Here is a 26088-nt window from a genome sequence, read left to right on the forward strand (position 1 = left end):
CAGCAGGAAATGGTATATTTATGCTCATGAATAGTGCCTTCCCAAACTTCCATAGTTTTGTGTCCTGAACTGTGAAGGTTTAAACCTTCCCTATCACAAATTTAAATATGCTTTTGTACTTATGATTCTTCAACATTTTAAAATCTTGCTAATAAAGCTTTTTACCAGTTTTGAAACCTTTGTAGCACACTAATTTCAGATGAACCATAACTATGTAAGTAACTATTGTGTCCTTGGTGACTTTTTTCATGGACATCATTGTGTATTTACTTGCAAAATATAGAGCTGGCCCTGGATATTTCTGAAACACCTTGCTATAACAACAAAGGTCTTTTTTCACTTTAAAAGTACACACAAACAAAGTCTGCTCCATGCTAGCAGCCCACATTGCTATTTTTACTTCAAAAGAGTCACCTTTCAAAAGATCAGTTAGTCGTGCTCACGGTGTGGAAACTACTTATATTAAGGAAAGAGATATCCCATTTCAGGAAGTCTGAAGGAAGTATATTTACTGAGGAGGAAAAAGAAGTAACTTATCTTATGAAAATTAGTGAAAGCAGTGCTCTGCATCCTAACGCTGCTGTTTATACAGTGACCTCTTCATGAAATGGCCATAATATAAGGCTTCAAAGGAGCAGTTGCAAAACTGTAGTGATGGTAACATGCTGCTTGTCACACAATTATTTCTTCTGTCAAACTTGGTTCACAGCCAATCTGACCTATCACATGAAATCAGGCAAGGGAAGAAGGCTCCTATCATTCCTCTCTTTTCCTTTCCGTAAGGCACAGCAAAAGGAATGGCACTCTTTCATTTCAACAGACTACACCAAACTTGCATGTTATTTCAACTCCACCACTGAGCATATGCTTAATTTCCTGTGCATCAGCAAGGTACTAGGGTCTAACCAGGCTGAGCAATACAGCCTGTAGTATTTTCTCACATACCAAGACAATAAGGAACCATGTAAGTTGTCCAACAGATGTCTGCTGTTAAGACATGTTTTTCATCATAGAAGGACAAGTCTCATAAATGGAGAATTTTTATTATGCGTTTCAAGTTGTTGTCTCTGGTTCCTACAATGGCATTGCATACCTGCTGGGTTTTTACCTCACAGCAGTAAACTAGAAGAGAGACAACAGGAGTAGATCCAGAAGTCACTGGTATTCCCTTCATTAGTATTTAGTGGGTTTAGAAACACATTAACTAAAATTTATGTGAAAGAGCATATATATACCATATTAGATTAATAAAGATAATTTCCTAGACTTTTGCACCTCCGATGCTTTCATTGATATGTCTCTATCTAACAAGTTTAAACATTTTTTTTAATTACAAGCTGACCTGCTGAAAAGGAATTCTAGACTACTCTGGTTATAGTTTGCTTGTCAAAATAAAAGTAAATAATACTGAAGGAGGAATACGTGCATTATTGATTGAACATGACACCTCAGAGAAGGCAGTACATGAAGAACTAAAACTTGGCTTTTAGTCATAAGTATAAAGCTGTATTCTACATCATAATCTGCCAGACATCAGTAGATAAGTGCAAAAGTGTATCACTACAGAAAGAAATTGTCACATTATTCATCAGAAGAGCAATGAAAGAAAAGGTGTACTCAGTCTTTACAAGTAAAAGGGAGGGTTTTTTCACCTAGATTTAATAAAGTGGGTTTTGTACTTTTAGAACCAAAGAATTATTTATATTATTCTTATCTCAGCTTCCTGTGCATTTTCAAAAATGCAAAAATACCTGAGTTTTTCTATTCATATTTCGTAACCACAACCTCTTGGCAGTGGTGCTGGAAAAGACATCTCTGCTAATCTGTAAAATGGAAAAGAAGCTGGTAATGGTAACATGGAGCCAGCACTGACACCAATGTGATACCAAGGGATTTTATATGCAGAGTGTTTTTCATTTTTTTTTAACTGCAATTATAACTACAAGAGACTGTGTCTGTTATCAAATATATTATTTCTGTTAAACTTTATTTTTTAATGTTTGAGGCTCTGCACAGTCCCTAAGCAAAAGACCAGAAGTAAACATTAGAGATAAGTGTCACTGACCACGGAAGTCCCACAGAAGCAAAATATCCACAGATATGAAAAGCCAGTGATAAACAGCCTTGCCTTTGGGTCACACATATTGTATTTCAGGAACTGTAATTCCAATACAGTTTAGCACACATTTAACCAAACTTGGGTCATGCAAACAGTGTATATAGAAAGAAATCATTGTACTTTCATCATTTGTATTTTAGTATGGTAACCAGAACAACGGATTTCTGTACCAAATGCCTTCTTATGGCTGAAAGTAAATATACCCTACAGCTGCGTCATTTCCAGAGTGGTAATTCATTACTGAAATATAAAAGAGCCCATTAGTAGAGCATCAGAAGAATTAAATTTCCCAATGTGTGCATATTCCTAGTCAGGTGAATGTTTTCAAAGGCTCCACAAAGTGACGGGAATTCCATCAAACAGATTCCATGATGCTACTGGGACTTCTGCAAATCTCAAACTTTACACAGACTACCACAATATTGTGGAATCCCAACAACAGACTATGATTTCCAGTACCTGCTGTAGTCTTTATATTTTTATATTTGTGAGGCTTATTCCTAACTAAACATTTTACTTCAGCCCTGGACTGATTGAACAGTTCTACATTTTCATTTAAAAAACCCTATAAAGTACGGTTACTTTGCCTTTCAGTTCAGTACTTCCCTGGAAGTGCACCAGCACTGGCACTCCTTGATGTTGCAGGGAGAGTGGAGGAAAAGCCAATCGCTTCAATTCAAACCATGTGAATGAAAGTCTCTAGCTGCACTGGTGCCTTCTGTTCTGTTAGGCAGCCTGATTTCAGAAGACTGTTTGAAGAGGTAATACAATCCATTTGCTCCCTTCCAAAATAATGAGAATTGACAGCCCTGTGTTGCAATTGCTGCACGTAATGCTGGTGCTGAAGCTTTACTCACAGCAACGTATCACAGAGAAGTTGGCAGTGAACCTTGTTTTTAAGTATCTTGGTGCTCTTGAATTCATTGTTTTGCTTCCCTTGTATGTGTTCCATCCTCAGGAAAATGTTAGTAGCCTCCAAATCAACAGCAGAACATAAACATTATGAGGGCAAACCAACACTGCTGGCAAAGCCACAACAGTCATGAGTGGTATCTGAGAACCACCAGAGTTGTTTTAGCAAGTGAAATGGAGGGATGAGAGCCACACCCCAGCACCTAGACTGCAATGCACTACCTATTTCCATGCTGATTTATTTCTTTCCCATGTTCGGCTTCTTGCACAGTAAAACCAAAGGAGCAGATTTAAATTTGAGCAGGAATATTAAAGGAATATTAAGGACCGGTGCCTTAAGATTAATGCAGGCACACTGCCCATCTATTGGGCCAAACCTGAGTATTTTGCAAGAACAGCCAGGCACAAAGCTAGGACTTAGCATGAGTGTACAGGCCACCAGCTAAGAGCACTCCCAGTGCTGGTGCACAATGGTGTAGGAGCAGATCAAAGAAACCCAGAGGAAGCTTTTGTGTTCAGCTCCTCTTGCTAGCCAGGAAAAACTACAAAGGAAAAAGATTTGTCCCCAGAATTTGGTGAATGTCTCTGCTGCTCCTTTGTACGCTGTATTTATTTTCTCTTTTTATAGGACTTTATTTTCAAAAGAAATAGTTCCTAACTTGGCAATGTGTGACTTTACAGCCCACTGTCATCCAAAGGAGCTTTTTTTAAAGCAATATTATTATATGAGAAATCACAAATGTTGCTATGAAACAATAGTCTGGGAAATAATAGTGAATTAATTCTAATGAGAAACTAAAAACGCTTCAGAGAATTTGTAGCAGCTATTCCACCTTTGACATTTGCCATCTCTAATAGATTGTACTGCACCTGTCATTTCATTAGACATTGCAAAATACAGAACTGGAGCTGTCCTGTCATTTACAATGTACTTCTCCTGTTCTACTGAACAGCAATATTTCTACCAGTTCTATATATTGCTTTAAGATTGAGCAAAGTCATATTTATTTGGAAATACTTTTTGTCATCCAAAACTGCAACGCTGGCAACCTCTAGAAGCTCCTGGAAAACAGTGTTAGATATTGAATAGTTCTCAATAGTCAAGAAATTATGCCATTTGTCTGGTTCAATGAGATATTCTTTATCATCCTACAGTCCAGGCTTATGGGTTGCCATCTGTCCAGCACAGTAGTTCATTTGCCACATCACCCTTTAGTAGTCACACAAACTAATGAGTGCTTGGTAGCCACTCTCTGTTACCATCTTTCCCCTCACCATGTGACAACACACCTCAGATTTCCTATGCACAGTCAGGTCTGTTGCCCATGCAGGGAAGCATCCCTTTGTGATCAAAGGGCAGGTCTGCAAATGACTGCAGATTGCAGAGTGGAGGGTTAGGCACCAGCAGCACATCCTACAGATACAGGTACTCCACTTCAGAATACATGCAAAAGCTGCCTTGTTCAAACCTCCCAGCAAACTGATTTTCCCTTGCTAATCCTGTTCCCTTTGAAAGTATTGTTTTAATAGGATGAAAGATCTCATCCATGTGTATACACAGCTGAAGGGAGGATGCAAAGAAGATGAACCCAGGCTCTTTTCAGTGGTGCTCAGTGACAGGACCAGAGGCCATGGGCACAAACTTAAACACAGAAGGGTATCTCTGAACATCAGGAGTCACTTTTTTTCTGTGAGCGTGATTGAGCACTGACACAGATTGCCCAGAGAGGTTGTGGAGTCTCCCTCTTCGGAGATTATTCAAAAGCCATCTGGACATGGTCCTGAGCAACTGGCTCTTAGGTGACCCTGCTTGGGCAGAGTTAGACTAGACGACCTCCACAGGTCCTTTCCAACATCAAGCATGCTGTGAATCTGTGACCAGAATTTGAAGGATACTTCCCTCAAACTACTGTATAAAGTCCATTCTTAAATCCACCTGAAACACACATAAAATCTGCAAAGAATATGTGCACAGTCTGTAAAGAAGACAGTTCACAGTTTTATGCCCATCTGCCCAGTGATTACCTAGCTAAACCAAGAGTGAGACAAGCTGACTTAACACATCCCAAAATAAGTTCTGCTTTTACAAAAGCACCTAAGGAAGGGTAAACACTATTCCCTGTTCAAGTCCCTGAAGCTTAGTTCAAGTGCTCAAATCCCTAATGCTATTGCAGACAGACATGAATTATCTCTCTCAGCTCCCAACTGAATGGAGAGACAGAGAGGTTATTCACACTGAGGTTTTGCCTTCATCATGGAGCAAAGGCTTTTGTTTTACTGTAATGTGTACACATCAGCTCAGTGAGATTTTGCTGCTAGAAAAATCAGGAGGAGGCACCATATCAGGCTTACCTAGCTAACAGTAAAAGTTACAATTATATTGTCTCTGTTGGGATTCAATGCAGATAACAAAGACTCAGTTGCTAATAGTTATTTGTGGGACATGCATTTCACATGGGAAGGGACACATTTATATCCTGATGTAGGATGGCTAGAAAACAAGACTGCAGAGGCTATTGCAAAGAGAAGCTGAGAATGAAACTTTTGCCAAGACCTGCCATGGTGTCTTTAGTAACATCACCTTTGAGACTGTTTGTCTTCTACAACTTTCTGAGCAGGAGAGAACATATAGCAGCTACTTCTCCTGTGCCACGCACTGTATGTGAAACAAGTCTGGAATTACTTACATTCACTGGCTCCCCATCAGTCATTCTGATGTTGGCAGATTCAGGTATGGTCTGGTTGCTTGCACTTTCTGCAAGAATTCTTACCTTAGCTAGTTACACTAATAAAGCTATTGGTTTCAAAACCACTATTTTGAGCAACTTAGAGCCAGAATACGGAAAACAGATTACATACTATGAATCTCAATCCTACTGCAACTCTGAGGAGAGAAACCTCATTACCTCCACAGTTCCCACTAAATGACACTAGTGCAAGAGGAGAGACCACTTTGTATCTATAATTTGAAAATATCTCTCTCATTGGGAAACATCATAAAGCTGATTTGAATGAGAATTTTTTTTTTTAATCCAGACTAGTCTGTTGAAAAGATTTGCACACATTTGTCACACTACCACTTCGATGGAGCAATTCAGACATTGCAACAGTAATGTTTTTTGACCTTTTAATCAATTCCATTTTGCAAGTACTCCATCTGAGAACCACAAAGGGTATTTACAGGACCCGTTCTCTGGAGTCAATGGAAACTTTCTGTCAAATAACCATCTGCAGAGACAGATAAAACACATAATGACAGGATACATTTGTGGAGAATCTGAATGCATTGAAAAAAAATACATTTGGACCTGAAAGCAGAGGAGTTAGAACAAAGGGATCCAAGAAAGATGTAAGGCAGCAATTAGGACTAGAAAATTAAAAATACCAAAGAATTTAATCAGACAGGACAGTCTAATCAATGAAAAGCACGCCACATGCTCTCTGGGTAATTGCAACCCTCCCTCTATTTTTGCGGTGGTAGTAACAGCCAATATTTAAGACAATAGCATTTCTATAAAATTCAGGAGTCTAGGGCTACCTTAATTTCCATATTTTGTTAAATAAGACTTCATGCTCATTCCCCTGAAGTCAAAGCAGCTGTTAGTGATTTCAGCCAAAACAGGAATGGCAGTGATGATGGACAAGTAAGTGACAAGTGGACTTCCAGTGAAAACAGCTCCATGATCTTTTTTTTTATTGCCTTTCCCTAGAAGAAAGAATTGGCCCATCTGCTGACAGATAACCTGAGTACTTTCCTTGTTCTAACATGTACTCAGACAATATGCAAGTAGGTCTCCTGTGCACCACTCTCCCTCTCAATCTAGTGTAACTATGTCACTTACTCCAATGCATTGAGTAGACAGGAATTAAGTGTAAATCTTAAAGCCAAGTTGGACAGAAACATGCAAACAAATCCACTCATTAAACAACCTCATCAATGATTATTTACCAGTTCTGTATCTCTAGTGCTTTTAGCCAGAGAGATAGGTAAAATCCTTTAGAGATGCTTCTGTTCCGACATCTGAACCAGTATTTAGAGGTGTGAATTTTAAATCAAGTTATTTAGCACACTCTAACCAAAACTTTAATGAAAAATAATTTTTTTTGCATGTACACACCTACAGTTCCTAGCATTGCAACCTTTAGGGTGACACCTATGTTTGATAAATGCCTCTCACACATTTTTCTCTCATGTGCCAATAAATTCTGCTAGTTCAAGCACTTCTACAGTGACACAACCACACCGCCCAAGGAGGTGCATGCAAGTGCAGTACAAGAGCAGTATTTTGTGCAAACTTTAGGACTTTAGGTCCACCATTTAGAAAGAGTTGTAATTGTTATGCACCCAGCCACACATACACTCCTGAGCACGTTGGGGAAGCCTTACTATAAAACCACATAAAAATCTCCATGCCTTTGATCAAGGACTCCAACAAACAATCAAGTGCTAATTAGAGGGACACTGTTTGGACTTCCTTTATTTTCCTGGGTAGCTGGCTAGTGTCATTTTCCTGATGGGAGATTACAGATATTTAATTAAAGTGACCATATTTTAATAATGGATTCATTTAATAGAAAAAGCTGCTTTGGAAAAGGACAGTCAGTCTAAATGCAAGTCCGTGACCGGGTGCTTCATAAAGTTCTTTTGTACTTAATACTTGTAGCCAAAACAACAATCAAGCCTTTGTTAATAATGTCCTTGCAACTGAAGAGTGGCAGTGAAACTGTAGAAGTTAACTCTTTCATTCTTTATATTATTGATTCCCAATGCAATGCTTCTCTTTTCAGCTATAATAAAATAACCTTCAGTGGACTCTATACCTGCCTCCAAGAAAGCAGTCTGCACCTGACTATTGCTTTGCCAAGATTTGAGTAATCAGTTCCAGATTGTTTGCAAGACTAATCAAAACATACTAGAGAGAGAGAATCACTATGGGATATCTTAATTCTAAGAAATACCTCTCTTAAAAACAGTATTTCCTATAATCATTCTGGTAGGTTAACAGAAATTAGTTTGTATAAGAGAGTCTTCTTCTTGAATAATTGAAGACAATATAATTGGGATACACATATGTTAGGATCCACAAAGTTAGGATGCTTCAATAATTGACATCTAGAAATACCTGGAGACTGACATCTATGCAAAAATCACCTATGTCAAGAACAGGCCAGTCTCTGTTCAGTGGTGCCTGTGATAGGACAAGGGGAAACAGCACCAAGTGACAACACAGGAAGTTCCACTTCAAAATGAGGAGAAACTTCTTTCCTGTGAGAGTGATGAAGCTTTGGGACAGGCTGCCCAGGGAGGTTGTGGAGTCTCCTTTTCTGGAGACCTCCAAGACCCATCTGGACATGTTCTTGTGTGATCTTCTTTAGGTGTTCCTGCTGCAGCAGGGGGTTGGACTTGATCTTCAGAGGTCCTTTCCAAACCCTATGATTCTATGACTATGACTCTGCAGCTGATTCTGTTCCATTGTGCAGTTCACATCCTGATAGTCTGACAATATACTTATTCCCGTACACTTCCCTCATCTGGGATTGTGTTTCCAATAAGCCTCCCAAAAGCACTGTAATATTTACTAGCATACGTTTTGGCACACGTGAAATGTGTGATTGTATTTACATTCATGCCTATTGCATATATATATCTATGCAGACCTTGAAAACATTTCAAGTGTTTTTCCTAAGCTTTTTAACAACTTCACCCTATTGGTGTTGCCTGCTTTAAATCCCAGTATGACCCTTTTTTCATCTGTATCATTATAAAAAAAAACAAACAAAACAACACAGAAACTTTAAAACAACCAGATGCAAAACCCCATCAGCTGAAAAAGAAACTATCCTCTACATAGTTAGAAGAAAAGGCTTGAAATATTTTTTTAATTTTTTTTTTTAATTACATCTCAACTAACAGCAGTAAGATAATTTGCTTTGAAAAGAAGCACAGTGATTTAGCCTCTGTGGTATTTATAGATATTAACACTATTAACATTTTTTTTAGATAGTCTTAACAAAAAAAGTTATCTCAAGAACATTCACATTATATGTAGGATTTATGTCAAGAATGCACTGAGACAAAAATGTTACATTAAAATAATGTGAATTGTTTTTTTTAAAAAATAAATAATTAAAATAATTTTTTTAAAATGTCAAAGTTGAAGTTCCATTCTGATGACTGCCATTCTTCTCTGGATTTCAGAATCATTGCTCTCACATATAAGCAGTAGACAGGGTTTAACACCCAGAAACACACTGAAGAACTGTATGTAAAATAAATAGAAGCCAATATGAGTGGATGTCATAAAGTAAATTTTAAAAAGCACGTACTTCATTTCAGCCTTTAAAGCTTCCCCAATCCAAAGAGAATTTAGAGAATTTATTCCAAGACACAATAGAAAACTGACTGCCTTAATGGATAAGCCTAGTCAGGCCATTTACTCACCTCACAGGTTACTGAAGCCTTCTCAGAATTCTGGAGGAGCAGCAACCCTTCTTGATGGAATAGCAAACACCTGGAGTGGGTCATTTGGTTAGGTAACTTCTAAAAACATGCTCAGATCATAAAATAAAAATGCTGATACATCTTTTTTTTTTTTTTTTTAAAGTGCTGCCTGTATCTAACCAGTGCTGCCAAATGGTAAAATAGATATACACAGAATAGCAGAATAAACCCATGTAGAAAACACAGCGAAATGGTATTAAATTGTGCAAAGCAATTAGAACTGAACCTTTGCATTCTTTTCAGATTACTGAACCATGTATGGCTATTGCATTTTTTTCAATTACAACATTGTGCTGAGCTATATATTTCAAAGTGCTTCTTTAGGAACTAATATATAGTCCAACCAGGGTGGTATCCACTGTGTCACCAGCAAGGGCAAATGGATAAGGTTACCAGAGGGAATTACTCTTTTGTGGCAGGTTGATTTAATCTTTTAAAATGACAGCAGCTGAACAATCAACTCTTATTTGTTTCTGTTACTAATAGGGAGGTGTTTGGCAGGTCTGCCTTGTAATAAAGTTTTCTGTGAGAAGAAACTGCCAGCATCGATAACAAAATTACAGCATTGATAATAGTAAAGAGAAAGACTGAGCAGCCCCTGGAGGTGTTTGAATCCATCAATGAAAATTATCTCTTCTGTTTGGGAACATTGCTTTAGTCAGCAAAACCATATTTTTTTTACAGTTCATCAACTCTAATATTACTTTAAATAAAGACCAAAGTTTGAGAACCGTAATAGGGGTTTTGAAAACCAAGGGTTGTGTAGCAAATGTATGTAGCAGTAAAAATGAGTCCTAATAGCTAGAGATTTGAGAAAAATAACATCTCTATTTAAATATTTGTGAGTAACAATAATGTTTTCTACAGAGCATGCAATGTAATGCCCTGCTGCTGGGACAGCAAATATTAACAGGCAAAAATAAAACAAAATCAAACTCTCAGTGCGACAATCACAAACAGATCATCAAGATAGCAGTTGCCAGTTCATCTGCAGCTTGGAGTGAAACAGTCACCTTAACTCTAGTTGAACTTACTGTAACCTGAAAAACAACAGCTTCAAAGGCTGAGGTTGCTGCGCGAGGCACCCGAGCGCAGCATGTGCTGCCGTCTCTGTGCTGCGGGAGGGAGACGAGGTGCCCAGCTCGGGCTTGGCATGCTGGATCACTTCCCACATGGACTGGGCTGTGACTCCCACCAAACACACCCCGGAGGGGGTTTCGGGTGAGGTTCCTGTGCGGGAGCACTGCCATGTTGGTAGAAGTTCATCAGGGGAAGCCAAGTGCATGGGAAGGCCTAAAAGACCCAGCTCAGCTCTCAGGAGCAGTCCTCTGAGCAAGGCTGGATCTCTGAAACTCTCATCCCATGCTAATGAGTTAAGCCAAATTACTCCATTTCTGTAGCGAGTGGAGCCCAAATTTGTCAGCGTGACAACACAGTTTGGCTACTTGGCCTACAAGCTCTGTGCAATGCATCTAACCAGGCTTTTTATGAACCTCACCTCCATAGCAAAGGAAGTCTTCTAGAGACAAACCCGTTCCTCAGACCACTTCATATCCTGATGAGAGCATCCCTGTTGCCTGAAAGATGAGTTCAAAGGCTTCAGCAAGGTAAGTCCCCTGTATGTCCAGTGAACATACCTTCTTTATGGGGTTGATATGGCTTTGGTCTAGTAAAAGACACTTTTTCCCAAAATACAAATTTTATCCTTAGCAAAATTTTTACCCATATATGCTAGGAAATCCTTGGTTGTAAAGACTGTTTCCATTTCTCCTATTGTTGCCTACAGCCTTTCCTGAAGCCCCAGTATGTTGATCCCACCACCACAGTGCCTACCCCTAAACTAAAACTCCTTCAAGTCCTCTAAAACTACCATGCAAATAAATGTAATCCAGTTAAACACAGAGTAGTATTTCTCAATCAGTATTCTGCTTTGTATAGAAGTTTTGCTTCTAGTTCAGACTCTGAGGAGGCTCCTACACAATATGTTTTATGGAGCTACATAGTTTGGCTGAATACAGAGCTCAAGCCTCTGTATTCAGGCCTCGCCTCAGTTACACCCTCCAGCCAAGAGCTAGCAAATTGTTTCCAGATTAATTTACCTGCTGTGCTGGTGTTCAGTGCTCCCCAAGGAATTCTGCTGTTTTGCTGGCACTTTTATCACCCCCCTTGTGCACACTGTGCACTCTCCATGAACGCTTCCAAACTCTCTCCAGGTGATGGCAGCTCCTCCAGTTCCTAAATGCTAGGCATTCTGGGGACTCGAGGTTGCCACAAAACAAATTACAGGCTTTGAGCTTCCCCTGCCTTGTGATTTGCTGCCTTATCTTGGTAAAACTTAAATTCACCAGAATATCTACACAAACTTTTTATTATTTTTCTCCAGAAATTTCATTCTGAAGCCTGCCCAGCAAATTCTGAATGTCTCCCTAGGATTGCTTTCAGACTTCTGTTTCCCTCTTAGCTGTACCAATGTAGTTGTCACCTGCAATTGTTCAGGACAAAAAAGATTTTGTTAGAAATCTGCTTCACTCCAGAGAGGAATTTCTAACTGATGAGGAACTAAGTTTACCCATTCCACAATAAGCTTGTGGCAAAGGATATCATTCCCGTAACTAGTCCAATGGCTAACAAGTTCAAAGGGAGAAGGCTCTGTGTCTCAGTCCTTTCTTGCCTTCTGAGTGAGGATAAAAGTGCCCTGATCTCACAAGACTAAAGCCTACAAGATACAGTCCAGGATTATTTAGAACCTGGAGAGAGGGAATAATGAAGACTTGTAGTTAAGGAGTAGTGCCTTCCATACATGTGCTTTTGCACTGTGTACACAGAATCTATTCAGTTCTAGCCTTTTTTATTATTTCAATTTTTTTTTAAACAAAATCTCAGTTTGGGGCTTGAAAATACACTGACATTTCAGTGAATCATTCGGGACCCTTAGGCCCTGCCCAGTACTTGCAAGGTCTACATCAGGCTGGAGAGTGCAGCACTATACTGGGTTAAAGAAGGATATTGTGCTGAAAACAGTTGTGCTGAAATTGCTGAAAACAGAGAGCTATAGGAAACCTGCAGCACTCACACTGATTTTAAGAGCTTAGCCTTACTAAACAGACTTTGCTCAGAGAGGGATTAGCGGCGTGATGGAGAAAACTAGGCTGAGATATAAAAAAATGCATCAGTGGCTGCACAGGCAGGGCCCAGCTCGGCGATTCACCCCGGCCTGTCTGCTGAGCTGGGAAGCAGGAGTGGCAGCGTTTCTGCTTAGCAGCTGTAAACAAACTGACCAGAGAGAAAGAAAATCAAAACCAAGGGTGAAGAGGTGGGTTAAAAATAAGGCATAAATGGTGAGAGAGATTGAATACCAGAGGTTTTATTGCTTGCTAATGGATTTAACAAACCCAAATGTGTGACAGACTAGAGCATCCCTGTTGCTTGATTGCAAAACCATGTACTTTCCAAAAGTAGGGAAACCCACTGTAGATATATAGCAGTGTATATTTTTTTCCTTGTAAAGCAATTAAACTGCACCATGAAGAAATGTTAACCCTGGAAAATTAAATTTATGCTGAGAGCTGGGTGTCAGTCTGGGGGTTCAATTTACTGCAGTGTCCTAAAGGGAAGATCTTTGAAACCAAACCCAAACTTTATTTAAGCATTTCTGTCTTGTTAAAGTATTTTACAAGGTGTTACCACATCCAACTGAAGTTCACACACAAATGATGTCATTTGCAGCAACACTTCAAGAAAAAAACAATAAATTGTTTAAGAGGCTTTTTATTGTAAGCTACGCCTCAGAAATGCAGATGATAATGATACACTGTAATTACTGCCTGCTTTTCTGAAACCCTGATGTGTCAGTAAAACAGTGTGGCAGCCCAGAGAAGACACCACGAGGCAAGCTCAGGCGTAACTTCTCAGGGCACTGACTGCTCTCATAGTAAGTGCCTCTGTACTCAGCACTGCACATAGCCAGGACTGATTTGCCCTTGGGCAGAGATGTGGGGTGGGATCTTGTGATGGGGCAGTCAGAGGAAAAAGAGCCACCCTGTGACACATTGTGACCACAGCTACCTTCTGCCACTGATCTGGAGCCTCTGGCCTGAGTCACAGGGCAGATCCCTCCTGGGAAACACCCACGAGCTTCTTCTGGCCACCACATACGGTGGCAACCTGGGAAACTAACTCAGAGCATCCCAGCCAGTTATCTTGCTCCTGTAGTTTTGCTGCATGACTGAATTGTTTGGAGGTTTCTGCTTTCAGACTCCGGCATTGGGGGAGCTCAACTGCTGGAGTCTGATGAAGTGTTTGGGTTATAGGTGATACTAAACAAGTGGCTGCTTTACTGGCTGAAAATACCACAGAAATGAGAAATGAAATTGCAGATGAGTTCTAAATAGAAAAATCAAGGTATAAATATTCTCCCGCTAGTCTGGGTGCCAGCAGTCCTGTTTCTCTTTTGATCTGAAGCAGATCCTGGGAACAAACCTGTGTCACTGTTATCTCAGACCCCAGTATTGTTTTTCCATTCTGCTCAACCTGATCACATCCCCACAGACAATGTCCATCCTTCAAATTAGGACACACTTGGCTGCTTGCTTTAATAGGCTTCTACTTTTTCATAATTTATTTGCTCTCGGTCAAGTTCCCACCACTATAACCACTAAATACTTTCATACTCTGTTGTCCCTCTGACTTCTTCATCTTAAAATAATTTTTCTTCACACCCAATGCTTCTGGAAGAAATAATAGCATATATTTCACTTAAGGCTGTATTTTCTGGTCCATGGAGCAATGCTGCTTGTTCACCATTTTTATAAATTTCTTTTTGATGCCAGCACAATGCTTTTCACAGTCAGGAGTGTTGATTTCTTTGTAACACTCTACATATTGCATGTCTCCTTTTATCTAATAAATGTCTACCCTCTCAACAGAAGCTCCAGCAAAATCACCTTTCTACTTACCGTTTTTTTCCTACAATTGCTTGTTGCTTCATTTCAGCAGTTTGCCCACTGCTTTTCTCCCAGGATGAAGCCACACTGTGGCACCTAACACTTAGTCCAAAGTCTAGACCAATGACACCAAGTCTCTAATGCCTCTGAAGGGTGTCATAGTAACTTCAACATCCATTGTGTAATGCCAACCACACAACCAAGAAACTCAGTCCTTTAGCAGATAAATGCCATGCCTTCCAATACATCACCATGAGCACATGGCAATGTTTGAATACATATGGTAGGCTAAAATCAAACTCTAAATGATAGAGAATGCTTCTGTCTCTAATAAGAAACTTGTTTTTTCAACAAGTCACTCACTGTCCCTACAGTGCTTTTTTCCTTTGGAAGAAAGTAAAAGTTACAATGAGAAGAGGAGCTGAGATGCATGAAAATTCAACCAGAGATTCTGACATGGTCAATAATCAATAAAAACAAAATATAAAAAATGAGGAAAAAACCCTATGATCTTATTTTGATGTTTCATTCTTTCACCCTGCCATCATCTTCTATGGTGTTTGTAAATGTGACATTTTGGAGCAGCTTTGGGTAGGAGAGGTTAATGTGCAGACACCTTAATGCTGTTCCTTGATTCTTTTTTTTCTTTTTTTCTTTTTTTTTTTTTTTCAAATTATCCTAGTCCATAATTTTCCCAAAAAGGATAGGAAACACAACAATTATCTGATGTAGTGTGGTCTTTTTAAGGTCTGCAATTATGAACATTGATCTCAGCAAGATCTATTGCTGCAGGGTGTCCTTCAGCATAACTCAAATAAAGGACTGGTCAAATATTACCTGGAGAAGAGTGCAGCAGGGCAGGCCAAGCCAAGCCTTCAAAGCATGGGGGAACATAGCTGTCCATCTTCCAAGAAATTCCCTGTCTGCAAAGGAAAAGGATCACTGATGCTTCCCAAGAGGGACACCTCCTCCTGCTACAGTTCCAAGAACGTGTGAGGGAAGGAATGAGAAGTGGGACAGGAAAAGAATACAGGATCTGTGTGCTTCAGGCTCCAAATAGCCATAATCTGCCCCTTGATTCCAGTCGCTCAATTCATATCTGTAACTTCCATCAGCAAAAATCTTGAAATATTTGCAGTGAACTCTTTTGCACGTTTAGCTATTAAAATCCGTGACAAAAAACATCCAAATTGCACCAGATGCTTCCTCAATATGCAGTGGGTGTTTTTGAAAGGGAGCATCAACTTGCTTGTCGTGGATGAGAAGGGATGGCAGACGAGACATATATGCACAGATCAAGATTTATTGCATATTGCATTGGGGTCTTATCTCCTTAAAGCAGAAGGCACAAGTAAAATCAAATTGTGTGGAAACTGGGAGATCAGAACAGAAATTGAAGTTTGAATGCAAAGGGCATCTTAACAATGAAATTTTCTACTCTTAGATCAGGCAATAAAGGTTAACCATTTAAATGCTAGCAACTTACTTATTACCAAGTTTTATACTAAGCCTAGAACATTATTTATCAATATTAAAGTATTCTATAATCTTTAAACTACTGATGAAAATTACTTAACATTAAGTATACTAATAAAGACAATGAAAGAGTTAATACCTCTCACCCTTGCCTGGCTGCAGCTGGGTGGTGTCCCTGGGTGGGTCTCAGTTCTCAAGAATTAGTCTCTCTGGCAGGTGGCCCCACTGGAGAGGAGAAGGTCCAGCAACCTCCTGGGAAAGTGTACGGGAAGTGTCCAGATCAGAGACCAGGCCAGGCTTTTATAGTATAGAGTGGATTGACTGCTGTCATTGAACTACTTAGCTGTCCCTCCAAAATCTCTCTTTGGAGAATAACAGGAAAACAGTAGAAAGAATCGTGAAGGCCCTGTTCCCACCAAGCAAACTCTGTTGTTTATCTGTTCATTCTTACTTCATCTCCATTTTGGGCCTAGCTGTGGCTGGGCTGGTCTCCATGTTCTTCAACACCGAGTTATGAACATCAATTTGCCCTCTCTTTGTACGTTTCAAGGTTGTTACCAGCTTGGAGTTTGCTAGGCCTTTCCCTTTCTCATGGGAATCTTTCCACTCCAGGCCTGGGCCTGCAAAACTGAGAGACAAAAAGCAGTTGAATCATACATAGAGTAAAACTGAGGCAGGCATACTGAGAAATGGAGCGTCCTGCTATATTGCTTTACATAGAGTTATGGATTTTTTTTTCATTAATGTTGTGGTTTGGGCCTAACATGACCGCAAAGGAACAGTCACATGGCCACTCACTCATCTGTTTCACACACACACATGCACACTCTGGGATGAGGAGGAAAAAGCTCCTGGGTCAAGACAAAGGACAAGGAGGGTTCTTTGCTGATTAAGGTCCCGGGCAAAACAGACTCAACTTGGGGAAAAAATAATAATTTAATTTCACACTAATCAAACACACACAGGACACAGACATACACAGAGCAGGGCTTGCAGATGTTGCCCCCACTCTTCCCTTATTCCCAGGCCCAAATTACTTTGTTTTCCATTTTTATCCCTTCTTCCCGCCAGCAGCACAGGGGGACAGAAGATGGGGTTTAGAGTCAGTTAAGAGGCTGGTGGTTCCTGCCACTCCTTCATCCTGAAGACGGATTCCTTACAGTCCTTCCCTGCTGTCCCCATGGGACAGAGTCCTCCACAAACCTCTCCTTCCTGAATCCTTCCCACGAGGTCCGGAGCTGCTCCAGCCTGGGCTTCCCACAGTCAGGGGCTGCTTTGGGAACAAACTCCCCTGGCACCGGGGTCTTCCAAAGCTGCATAATCAGAGTCCACTGGCAGCAAATCCTCTGGCCACAACATCCAAGTCCACTGGCCAAGTTCACCCCTCCTGGCACCTTCAGGGAATGTCCCACCACGTTCCTCCACGAGTGCAGGGGCACAGCTGCCATCTCGCCATGGGCTGCAGGGAAACTTCTGCTTGGGCACCTTCTGCGCCTTCTTCCTCACCAACCACCAGCACAGCTCTCCTTCCCAGCACAGCTCTTCTCCCTTCAGTGCTTCTCTGCTCAGCTCGTACCTCAGTTCTTTCGCATGTTAATCACTGAGGTGTATCTATTGTCCCTCTAATGGCTTCTTGGCTGGATTTGGAGCAGGGGAAGCTTCTCAGCCTCTCACTTGAGCCACTCCTGGGGCCCTTCCCTTCCTACCAAAAAAACCCACCAAACCAAACTAGAACAATTAACACTATGTCTCTCCAATGCTGAATACATTTTCTGGCTAGTTCAAATCAGACTTCAAAAATTACATTGTTACATGCAGTGTGCAGAAGAAAATAGAGATTTCTGTCTTTTCTCTTTCACTGTAGCATAACCAAAAACTTTAATAAATGCAACAAGGCAATTGATTCTAATTAAAAATTTCTACAGCAAAGGGCCTTGCAAATCATCATGTAAGATACTTCAGACAGACATTTACTCAATTGTTTTTCATCTTGTTTATGGCAAAGGATTATTTGTATATGCATGATACAACTAGCTCACAACCAAACGTCAACTGAAGGGATTATCTTGACTTGACTGGCAGGGTTGGGTTTTCCTCTTGGAATGGTGGCTTTCTTTTTATTAATAAAACAGAATTTTCCTGGCAATTCATAGCCCTGTAATTTATAAAGCCTGTAGCTGGTAATCTTAAATGGCTATCAAGGAGTTGAAATAAAAGGAAAATTATCTCTGTGCCACAGAAAAAAAACATGAATTTGCATTCTTTGTTAGAGATTTATTGGTTGGAACCACTCACAAAGCTAGAACATGAATTAAATTAACTGCAGTTAATAGCCAAGATGTGCTCAAAATAATTAGCTAGATTTAAAGTCATTTATGAAAACAAAGTCCAAGTTGCTTGATCCTAGGTTAAATATTAGTCTGTGATGTCATACAAGTCAAACAAACCACAGTTGTAAAATATTTCACTGTTCTGATTTTTTTTTTTTTCCCTTACCACTAGGCATCAGCTTCTTTGGACACTGCAGCACCTAGCGTGATGTTATGTTCCTCAGACTGAGGAAGAATTCTGATGGGCTGATGATCATTTTAATGTGGGGCTTTAATCTAGTAAAACCTCAGGGCTCAGCCAGAGCAGATGTTCACTGTGTTTCTGAACTAACAGCCCTATCTCCTTTCAAGCAAAAAAAAAATATAAGCTTTTATTCTATTCCCAGAATCTCCAAATATAGTATTTTAGGACACATCAACCCAGGTTGCAGCTAGGACATGGCTGCACTCCTAGCAGCAATTAGATACAGTTTTCCTCATCTGGGCTTTCAAAAATCCCAACACAGGCATTTTCTTATAAACAAACATCTGGTCATGTCTCAGTAACAAAGGAAGATAAAGTGTTTTTGACAGAACTTTGCCCTCTGGTCAAACTTTGCTTTTCACTTGTGTCTTTCATTTATTCCTTTTTGAAGACTATTTGCACAGGCCTCTAACAGGATGTCAACAATCAGATTCACTGATATGGAGAAAAGTGATCCAATACTATGAGTATCGTTTGTAGAGCAAAGAAGGAAAATTGGGAGCCTGTAACAAACAAAAAATAATAATAAAAAAATAAAATCATGATCAAGTACAACAGATGAAAGCTGATAAAATTTAGCAACAAGAGTTTTCTGGCTGCTTTCACTGAGATTTAATTGTGATTATTTTATCTCATGCAGGACAAAGGAAAGCTACAAGCATTAGTACAGTGCAGCTAAACTGTCACCCCTCCACACTCTCAGCCATAGTCTCTTACAAGAGCATTGGAGGTTTCTTTCCTTGCTACTCTCAGCAAAACAAGCTAGTGCTTTGAAGTTCAGAAATCCCAGCTTTTTACGTTAAACTTTACATGCACTTTTTTTTGTCAGCTGACCTGCTATCTCAAGTCTCCAGCGAGGCTGGGAAGGGAACCACAGGAGAGCCACAACCAGGAGTGCTGCCCTACCCATAGAAGTGTTCTTCCACATCTCAGTCCTCACCTCCATTGACTGAACAAAGGAATGTGAGGTAACCATAAGCTTCTGCTTTGCTAAAGAGTACTCACCAATACAACACATTAAGTGCTGAGTTTTTACTGATATTCCTTTAATTTATGGGCTAGACAGAAACAACATAAGTAGGGTACCCTTGAAAAGACAGGTGACATCAAGCATATACCAGTTTCTCCAACAGTGTGAAATAGCAGATGTCAATAGGTGATTCCAGTTGGATATTAGCTAAGGATGCTATCCTTAAATAGCTCCTGTAAAGCACCATACTATCCCACTTCTTTCAAATATTAGGAGGAACTGAGGGCATTCATCAGTTTGCATCTTTCAGAACACACCACCAGTAATTTCACAAGAAAAAAAAAGAAAAAAAGGGGAAAAAAGGAAAAAAAATAAAAAGAGAGAGAACGAGAGAAGGTGTTAGAGGCTGCAAAGGTCTAGGAGGGGTTCTTGGGATGCAGAGTGTGCTGGGAGGCAGTACTGATGCTGTACTACAGCCTCCTTAAGACATTCTGCATGCAGAGTGGAAGGAGGAGAAGCCCGTTAATTTATTCTTTTCCTTTCAGAGTCTTCTTCCCATACCAGCAACAATCCGCTTGGCTCTTGGAAATGTTTGGAGGAAAAAAAAAAAAAGGGGGGGGGGAAAAAATAAAAAATGCAAGAGATGAGGCTGAAGGCACAGAAATTCTGGAGCAATCTATAGACAGAGCACAGCTGGAGAAAGTGGGGATTGTGTTTTATTCCATCTATAGACTTTAAACCCCAAACTTTAAGCATACACAAATTTCGCTGCTGAAACTGCCTCACTGGCTGCTTTCTTAATATCTATCTATAGATGCAGCCAGAAAAAGCAGTCTTCTTAGTGCAAATCCATACTATTCATATCCCTTGTGTTTGAGCTCCACCAACATGTTTTGTTTTTTCTTTAAGAAACAAAGCAAACACTGCAGCAGCAGATAGGCTAATGGTAGTAATCAAACCAATCTGTGATACGTAATTCTTGGAAGGTAAATATATTTCTCTTAAAACAACAAATGAATTATTTTCCTTGCATACCTTTCTCCCAAGAGAAGGGATAACAAAATTCTTGCATTGGCATTATGCTGAGATTTCTCTCCTGGGCTCTGTAAACAATACATTATAAGAGGTTATCTACATGTACTGCAAACATAACCTGGTTTTATGACTAAGCTACTACCAGAAAATGAATGATAAGCCAGTTTCTTCCATGTATTCCTGACATTTATCTTTAGAAAAATAAAATCTCACTAACAATGAAAACTGATGTTCTAACCAGAGGTGATTTAGCCTTTGGGGCTCAGTGAATAACATCCAGCTATCTGTGATATTACACTGCTCTGCAGGTTGACAGCTCATATTTGAGTTCCAAGTGACTGAAAATAAAACAGCCTCCAAAAGCTCCCCTGCCATAAACAGGAAGAAAGAAAAACCCCATCTATCTACAAAGACTGAGGTCCAGCATTCCCAATGGAGGAATGTTCAGTCAGGATTTGGAGGTTTAGCTAGTCCTGCACAGATGTCCACTCACATAGCTAATTAGCATTCAAGCTCATACAGTAGTAAAGCAATTTAATTCCATGTTTTGAAGTTATTATTCTCATTGAGCTAGACCCAGAGACCATGGATGTTAACTCCACCACAGGGATGCTTCTTTCTTGCCCAGTTGTGACATTTGTCTTTTGTATATTGTACAGCACAGTGCACAGCATATAGACAGCTGACCAGGCTCCAAACAAGCTAACACATGGAGAAGAAAAGCAGCCTGGCTATGGAACCATGGAGCTCTCACAGTTTATATATACCCTCATGCTCTGCCAAAGACCTAACTGAGCAGTATAGTATAGGAGATCTAGCTGTGGTACATCAGGTAGTGTATTTAAAGCCAGTTCTGGTATATTCAGATTACTGCAGTGTGCAACATCCTGTATCACCTTACAGCCCTCTGACATTACACTGATGGGCACCAGCTGAGAGCCTCAGGTCTTTTTTCCAAAGAAGGTAAAAGGAATGCTGCATCTGACTTCTTCAGCTCATATTTTTTGTATTTTTCAAGCCATAACAAGAGGTAGATGTGCTGCCTGAGAGATGAGAAGCTTTACTCTGTAACCCTTTTTATAACTTTAGGTATCAAGTTAGGAACACACTTTCCATCACCATGTACAGTCCAGCTGAGAGTGAGTGTTGTTTCCTGTCTGGAAACACAGAGGCTATCACATTAGTTAGCTAAAGTTGTAAAGCTCAGAAATTGCAGCCAGACATCATATGGCATATAGGCATATGCCCTACAGAGGGTCTCAGGTGTGCAGTAACCCACTATCACCATTCCTGATGCACATAAATGCATTAATCCATGGAGCCGATCCAAGTATCAGCACTGCAATACAACTACTCCCATAAGCTGTTGCAAACTGATTTAAAACGTGGCTTTTTCCGGATGCTGTCCCAGTGAGAGGAATATATTTTTGAAAGGAAAATGTGCTGTATCCAAAAGTCTTTTACCCACACAAACAGATTGGTAGCCTTGAAATTCTCCCTTTAGTTTCCTTGTTCTACTTAGCTTTTCAGCATCTGATCCTAAAGCTAGTATTGATACACTTCAGAGCATCCCTGGAATTCTTTTCCCAGTATTTCCTTATTTTATGATCACCTTTCCCAAGAGGCACCAGAAATTAAACTGTCTTTCTATTAAATAGGTCATCAAAGTGCAGTATGCCCAGCAGGGGCTTCCAGACCTACAGCTACTTCAGCTGTTGATGTTCATCACTGGTGTCTTGGCCAGGCAGGTTCCTTTTGCCCTAAACAAAAAGTCCAGTTTAAAGCAGGACAAAATTTCTTTGTACTTTATAGCTTCATTGCAGTGCCACTGTGGATGTAAATGCTACCAGGTGAATAGTCATTATATCTTGTTCTTCCAAGGCCCTCTTTTCCTGCCAGGGAAGGCCTCTTAAAACATTCTAGTCTTATCAGACTTGCCATCTGCTTGAATAAACTAGCCTTTAAAATAATTTGTCAATCCATCTACATCAGCAACATGTATTTCATTAATTGGAAGAATTAGCTCTTTGTAGCAAGTTAAAGACTATGGAGCCAAAATATACTGTACTTTCTCCCAAGTGACCCAGAGACCCTTGGACGAACTCTTGGGGTGCCATTAAAATGAATAGTTATATAGAAAAAAATAGCATTTTAATGTTTATTTAACATAGCTACCTTTCCAAAAAAAGGAACTTTCAACATTTTTAAACATCTGGTTGCCTTATTTTTCAGTTTGTTTCTTCAATGGTATGAGCAGAACGTCTTCAATTTAGAATAGACAAGTCTGTATTCTTAGCCACATGGATGCTCTCAGGTTACAAGCAGTGTGGAGGAGGAGGAGAAATAGAAATACCTTTTTAAATTGTTTTAGAATCAACATATTAAATTTTCGAGGGCCAAGTCCTACTGTCTGTTATGCCACTGAGATCAATGAAGCCAGGTCTAGAGCTATAGTTGTAAATACAGCACCAGTCACACCAGACACTGCTGCATTTTAGGCACAAAAATAATGTTTGAGGTAAAACAAGATGAGTTACAGAAGCTTAATAAAATGATTAATTAAAAAGGACTAAGATTTTTCTGTGGACAGTATTGTAAACAAAAAGAAGCTATGTTACCACCAGCCTCCCAAACACACATGTACATGTATATACATACTTCTACATACAAATATTTATATATTAGTAGATAAAGTTATAGCACCAGAAATACTGGTATATATTATGTGTTATACATATAAGTTATACACTGTGTACTTGAGGGTCTTAAAGATCTATAGCATCCATAGACCTTCAGAGCACCCCTGGAAAGGTTTTTTGTCATATTTTCTTGATTTAGGATCTCCTTTCCTGATAGGAACCAGAAGCTAACCTGCTTTTGTAATAAACAGCTTATCAGTCCTATCTATAAGAATAATCACCTTTCCAATTCTACATAATATTCTCCCACCTAGTCATACAATAATACAGCCATGACCCTAAAAGCAGCCTTAAAGCTCATGTTAACTTAGGTGACTACCATGAATTCCAAAACTTTTAGGATCACTGATTTCTATCATGCAGAAATCATACATGCAAGGCCTTCTTCCTCTTAAATACAGACCTTTGTGCTCATGTTTGTCTATGATTAAATGCCTGTTCTTCCAAACATACTCTATCAAACAACCCCCCTTGTTAGCATAAAGGTCCTACCAGAACAAAGCATGATTACATCAGGATATATTTCTAGCAATCATACTTATTTCCAAATAACTAGAAGAAAAGAGTCAATTGAATAGCACTAGGCTAGAAATTAGCCTGGCTGATTTCCTGTATAAAAAATAACCTTTTAACAGATACTTTTTACAAAATATTTTTAATCCTTGCAATATAGAATGAGTGGTTTTATCTCCTACTAATTATCTTAATCTAATCTATTACATGAGCAGCTTCTCATCTTATTTAATGTTACCAATGATATTTTAATCTAGTTATTTGGCAAGATCAGATTTAAATAAAACTGCCTTCATTGACAACAATTACTCTAGGAAATTGTATGTCCTAACAAGATTTTAATTATTTTGTTTAGAAGCCATGTCATATTAGCCTGGCTACAGTTACACAGATTCTTCTGTTTATTCTTCTTAAACATAGCTTCCCATTGGTTTTATTTTTTATTCCTTGAAATTTCTTTGATGTTTCAGAACTAACATTTACACTGAATTCCAGTACAATAATTAAAATTAAATAGTAGCTCCATCTCACTTGGAATCCCAAGACCTAGATGTGTTCTTATTTGTAATTTTATGGCTATTTGCTGTAAATTTGCACAAAATCTCTCCAGAAGTCTATTCTTGTCAGGTAGTATGATATTTCATAGTCATTAATACAAGAATTGTAGATCTACCTGCTTTCTTGTTAATTTCTAATATCTCAGCTATCATTTTTAGAAAATAATTAAAGCTTGCACATTAAATTATCTTCAAGGCCTTAAACATCTTGCATTACTATTAAGACTTAAAATCAGGTAAAAAATCTTTCTTATCTGTTGTGAAAATCAATAGTCTTTTTGTTGTAATTACTTCTAATGCCACAATAAGTGATGGCCTTCATGGCAACTCTGCATACAATGCAATGGATTGTTAAATTGTAAGGCCATGCTGGGCTCTTTGTTAACCACAAAAAGCTGTGTATTGCACATATGGTACATTGCCACTGACACTATATTTCATATGAGAAAGCATTGAATACTATTTATTTTTTTCACACACAAAAAATAAATATTAAAAATCAATACAATTCATATTTGAAAGTGGTTTGGCCCATCTTTCCTAGCTCTCCTACATTCAGGTTTTCAAAATGCAGCATCTCCTTCCAAAATCGTAATATGCACACACAAAAAACTCAATCTGCTCCCCTATTGCATGGAAGAATTTGGGGGGCACCTGGAAATTCATGCAGGGAGTCAGCGTGAGCCTATGCCACACTGTCTGTGTTCATGCATTAAGTAGCATTTTCAAAATGTATGCTCTTTCTAGTAAGGTGAGAAGTGTTGTCAAGGAAAAAGACTCACTAAGCCACCACCAGCTGTTGTCAGAAGGGAGACTCTTCACGTCTCTGGATTGAGCAGGTTGGGACAGAGACCATTTGCTGTTTCAAAGGGTTTTGGCATCTGAAGCAACCATCTGCAGGCTGGCACAGCAGAAGTAGGAGCAGGATGATGACTTCATCTGTGCAAAGAAAAGTGGCATTTTACTGTTAATTGGACTGTAGAGCGATACAGCCTTCAGATCTCCTAACTACCTTAAGGATAAAAATTTTGTGATGATGTTTAGGAGTTTTTGCTGTTCTGATACCACTGCCTATGGTATCATACCCTAGCTGTGTCGTTAAGCAGGAAGAGTAAAGCAAACTCCTGTTTTACTAGCAGAACAAGACAACCCAAAAGTATTGTGGGATATATATAACCATACATAACTTTTATATATTAAGTGGGTAAAGTAAGCTATAAAAGGACATGTTTAAAAAATTATTCTTTGAAATTTTTTCTCAATGTGACTAACATCTGTTGGTCATTTTGTCTGCCAGCCCAAGGAGGTTCACAATATGAAAGAGGTAATGAACTGTGAGCAAAGCTTTGCTTTTCAAGAGCTTTTCTTTGATTTTTTTTGCCATAATTGTAGTGGCCTCTGACCAGTCACATCATAGTAATCATTAATTGGGCCTTTTTTGTTTTCAGCCTAATCTTGCAACCGTCCAAACTATGTCCTCCAGCCCATCTTCATCCACAAGCAGTAAAGTAAACATTGTTGAGAGGAAAACCTGCTTAAAGCAGATATCTATTTAAGGCCTGTTATAATCTCTCATCTGGAGTAACAAATCCCAGGTGCTCCACATAGCAGCTGCTTGTCACCCTTCTGGGTATCTTGGCAGGTCTGAAAGTGAAGAGAGATCTGAAACCTTGTGCAGACATAATACATTTCATTCCCAAGAAAATGAAACCAGGCTTGGAGTTTCCCTAAGTGATGGCTGTAACAGGAGACACGGCACTGTCAGCACCCATGTGCGAGCACCACTTG

The sequence above is a fragment of the Chaetura pelagica genome, unplaced genomic scaffold, assembly GCF_000747805.2.
Source record: "Chaetura pelagica isolate M959 unplaced genomic scaffold, ChaPel_1.0 scaffold13, whole genome shotgun sequence".
Lineage (NCBI taxonomy): Eukaryota > Metazoa > Chordata > Aves > Apodiformes > Apodidae > Chaetura > Chaetura pelagica.